Raw genomic sequence first — 5,368 nt, forward strand, 5'->3', positions numbered from 1 at the left:
ATCCTTTGAGGAGCTTGTTCAGGGTATCTTCACCCCGACCAGTAGAGAAAAGAGTTGCTCCTCAACCTACTGAACCTACTGAAAATGTTTACTTTGAAATTCCTACGGGTATGATAGAGAAACTGCTAGCTAATCCTTTCACAGGTGATGGAACATTACATCCCGATTTGCATGTAATCTATGTGGATGAAGTTTGTGGATTATTTAAGCTTGCAGGTATGCCCGAGGATATTATCAAGAAGAAGTTCTTCCATTTATCTTTGAAGGGAAAGGCATTGCCATGGTTTAGGCTATGTGATGATATGGGATCATGGAACTACAACCGATTGAAATTGGAATTTCATCAGAAGTTTTGTCCTATGCATCTTGTTCATCGTGATCGTAATTATATATATAATTTTTGGCCTCGCGAAGGATAAAGCATCTCTCAAGCTTGGGGGAGGCTTAAGTCAATGATATATTCATGCCCCAATCATGAGCTCTTCATAGAAATTATTATTCAAAATTTTTGTGCTCGACTCTCTCTCAATAATCGCTCCATGCTCGATACTTCTTGTACTAGATCTTTTATGATGAAGACAATTGAATTCAAATGGGATTTATTAGAAAGAATTAAACGCAACTCTGAGATTGGGACCTCGACGAAGGTAAGGAGTCATGTATAACACCTAAGTTTGATTGTGTTAAATCTTTTATGGATACCGATGTTTTCCGTAAATTTAGCACTAAATATGGACTTCACTCTGAGATAGTAGCTTCTTTTTGTGAATCCTTTGCTACTCATGTTGATCTCCCTAAGGAGAAGTGGTTTAAATATAATCCTCCCATTGAAGTAAAAGTAGTTGCACCTATTGAAGTTGAAGAAAAGACTATCACTTATAATGTTGATTCTATTGTTCCCACTGCTTATACTGAGAAACCACGTTTCCCTGTTAGAATAAAGGATCATGCTAAGGCTTCAACTGTGGTTCATAAGAGTAATACTAGAACACCTACACCCCCTGAGCAAATTAAAGTTGAACCTAGTATTGCTATGGCTAACAATCTCTTGGCCGATAATATAAATGGGCATGTTATTTACTTCTATGATGAAGCTGCTAGAATTGCTAGACCTGATACTAAAAATAAGCATAGACATGTTGTAGTCATGCCTGTTATTTCTGTCAAAATAGGAGATCATTGCTATCATGGCTTATGTGATATGAGTGCTAGTGCAAGTGCAATACCTCATTCCTTATACAAAGAAATTATGCATGATATTGCACCTGCTGAGATAGAAGAGATTGATGTTACAATTAAACTTGCCAATAGAGACGCTATTTCACCAGTTGGGATTGTTAGAGATGTTGAAGTCTTGTGTGGGTAAGTTAAATATCATGCTGATTTTCTTGTCCTTGGTTCCCTACAAGATAACTTTTGTCCCATTATATTTGGTAGACCCTTCTTGAATACTGTTAATGCTAGGATAGATTGCAAAAAGGATGTTGTTACTATTGGTTTGGGGGATATGTCTCATGAGTTTAATATTGATGGGCATGTTATTCATTTATGTGATGAGACTGCTAGAATTGCTAAACCTTGTGCTAAAGATAAACATAGACATGTGGTAGGCATGCATGTTATTTCTGTTAAAATAGGAAATCATTGTTATCATGGATTGTGTGATATGGGTGCCAGTGCTATACCTCATGACTTATACAGAGAAATTATGCATGATATTGCACCTGCTGAGTTAGAAGATATTGATGTCACAATTAAACTTGCCAATAAAGATACTATTTCACCAATGAGAATTGTTAGAGATGTTGACGTCTTGTGTGGGAAAACTAAATATCCTGCTGATTTTCTTGTGCTTGGTTCCCCACAAGATAGCTTTTGTCCCATTATATTTGGTAGACACTTCTTGAACACAGTTAATGCTAAGATAGATTGCGAAAAGGATGTTGTTACTATTGGTTTAGGTGATATGTCTCATGAATTTAATTTCTCTAAATTTTGTAGACAACTCCATTATAAAGAATTGCCTAGTAAAGATGAAATTATTGGTCTTGCTTCTATTGCCGTGCCTCCTAGTAATCCTTTAGAACAATATTTGGTAGACCATGAAAATGATATGTTTATGAATGAAAGAAGGGAAATAGATGAAGTATTATTTAAACAAGGACCTATTTTGAAACATAACTTGCCTGTTGAAATCCTAGGGGATCCTCCTCCACCCAAGGGTGATCCCGTGTTTGAGCTTAAACCTTTACCTGATACTCTTAAATATGCTTATCTTGATGAGAAAAAGATATATCCTGTTATTATTAGTGCTAATCTTTCAGAGCATGAAGAAAAAAAATTATTGAAAACTCTAAAGAAGCACCATGCTGCAATTGGATATACTCTTGATGATCTTAAGGGCATTAGTCCCACTTTATGCCAGCACAAAATAAAATTGGAGAAAGATGCGAAACCAGTTGTTGATCACAAACATAGTTAAATCCTAAGATGAAAGAAGTGGTAAGAAAAGAAATACTAAAGCTTCTCGAGGCAGGTATAATTTATCCCGTTGCTGATAGTCTGTGGGTAAGTCCTGTCCATTGTGTCCCTAAGAAGGGAGGTATTACTGTTGTTCCTAATGATAAAGATGAATTGATCCCACAAATAATTGTCACAGGTTATAGAATGGTAATTGATTTCCGCAAATTAAATAAAGCTACTAAAAAGGATCATTACCCTTTACCTTTTATTGATCAAATGCTAGAAAGACTATCCAAACATACACATTTTTGCTTTCTTGATGGTTATTTTGGTTTCTCTCAAATACTTGTGTCAAAAGAGGATCAAGAAAAGACCACTTGTACTTGTCCTTTCGGTACCTTTGCTTATAGATGTATGCCCTTTGGTTTATGCAATGCACCTGCTACCTTTCAAAGATGTATGACTGCTATATTCTCTGACTTTTGTGAAAAGATTGTTGAGGTATTCATGGATGCTTTTTCTGTATATGGAACTTCTTTTGATGATTGCTTAAGCAACCTTGGTCGAGTTTTGCAAAGATGTGAAGAAACTAATCTTGTCTTGAATTGGGAGAAGTGCCACTTTATGGTTAATGAAGGTATTGTCTTGGGGCATAAAATTTCTGAAAGAGGTATTGAAGTTGATAAAGCTAAGGTTGATGCTATTGAAAAGATGTCGTGTCCTAAGGACATTAAAGGTATAAGAAGTTTCCTTGGTCATGCCAGTTTTATAGGAGGTTCATTAAGGACTTCTATAAAATTTCTAGGCCTCTGACTAATCTCTTACAAACAGATGCTCCATTTGTATTTGATGATGATTGTGCAGAAGCATTTGAAATACTTAAGAAAGCCTTGATTTCTGCACCTATTATTCAGCCTCCTGATTGGAATCTACCATTTGAAATAATGTGTGATGCTAGTGATTATGCTGTAGGGGCTTTTCTAGGACAAAGAGTTGATAAGAAATTAAATGTTATCCAATATGCTAGTAAAACTCTAGAAAGTGCCCAAATTAATTATGCTACTACTGAAAAGGAATTTTTAGCAGTTGTATTTGCTTATGATAAGTTCAGACCTTATATAGTTGATTCTAAAGTAACTGTTCACATTGATCATGTTGCTATTAAATATCTTATGGAAAATAAAGATGCTAAACCTAGACTTATTAGATGGGTTCTCTTCCTACAAGAATTTGATTTGCATATTATTGATAGAAAGGGAGCTGGGAACCCCATTGTAGACAACTTGTCTAGGTTAGAGAATGTTCTTGATGACCCACTACCTATTGATGATAGCTTTCCTGATGAACAATTAGTTGTCATAAATGCTTCTTGTACTGCTCCATGGTATGCTGATTATGCTAATTACATTGTTGCTAAATTTATACCACCTAGTTTCACATACCAACAAAAGAAAAAGGTTTTCTATGATTTAAGACATTACTTCTGGGATGACCCACACCTTTATAAAGAAGGAGTAGATGGTATTATTAGACGTTGTGTAACTGAGCATGAACATGAACAGATCCTACGCAAGTGTCTTTCTGAGGCTTATGGAGGACACCATGCTGGAGAAAGAACTGCACATAAGGTATTGCAATCCGGTTTTTATTGGCATACTCTCTTTAAGGATGCCCGTATGTTTGTCTTGTCTTGTGATGAATGTCAAAGAATTGGTAATATTAGTATACGTCAAGAAATGCCTATGAATTATTCACTTGTTATTGAACCATTTGATGCTTGGGGCTTTGATTATATGGGACCGTTTCCTTCCTCTAATCGGTATACACATATTTTAGTTGTTGTTGATTACGTTACTAAGTGGGTAGAAGCTATTCCAACTAGTAGTGCTGATCATAACACCTCTATTAAGATGCTTAAAGAAGTTATTTTTCCGAGGTTTGGAGTCCCTAGATACTTAATGACTGATGGTTGTTCACATTTTATTCATGGTGCCTTTCGTAAAATGCTTGCTAAGTATGATGTTAATAATAGAATTGCATCTCCATATCATCCACAATCTAGTGGTCAAGTAGAACTGAGTAATAGAGAGCTTAAATTAATTTTGCAAAAGACTGTTAATAGATCTAGAAAGAACTGGTCCAAGAAACTTGATGATGCATTATGGGCTTATAGAACTGCATACAAAAATCCTATGGGTATGTCTCCGTATAAAATGGTTTATGGAAAAGCATGTCACTTACTTCTCGAACTAGAACATAAGGCATATTGGGCCATTAAAGAGCTCAATTATGATTTCAAACTTACCGGTGAAAAGATGCTTTTTGACATTAGCTCACTTGATGAATGGAGAACCCAGGCCTATGAGAATGCCAAACTGTTTAAGGAAAAAGTTAAAAGATGGCATGACAAAAAGATACAAAAACGTGAGTTTAATGTAGGTGATTATGTATTGTTATACAACTCTCGTTTAAGATTTTTTGCAGGAAAATCCTCCCTAAATGGGAAGGTCCTTACGTCATCGAGGAGGTCTATCATTCCGGTGCCATAAAAATCAACAACTTCAAAGGCACAAATCCGAGGGTGGTGAACGGTCAAAGAATCAAACATTATATCTCAAGTAATCCCATAAATGTTGAAACTAATGTTATTGAAACCGTAACCCCGGAAGAATACATAAGGGACACTTTCCAGAACGTTTCAGACTCTGAAAAGGAAGAGGGATGAGGTATGGCAAGTAAACCGACTCCAAAACAGTTCTAATAGCAATTTTTCTCCGTTTTGGATTATTTAAGAAAATAGGAAAATAAGAAATAGTCCAGGAAGGACACGAGCGTCCACGAGGGTGGAGGGTGCGCCGTACCCCCTGGGTGCGCCCCCTGCCTTGTGGGCACCTCGTGTGCTCTC

This window comes from Triticum dicoccoides, chromosome 7A, assembly GCF_002162155.2.
Source record: "Triticum dicoccoides isolate Atlit2015 ecotype Zavitan chromosome 7A, WEW_v2.0, whole genome shotgun sequence".
NCBI lineage: Eukaryota > Viridiplantae > Streptophyta > Magnoliopsida > Poales > Poaceae > Triticum > Triticum dicoccoides.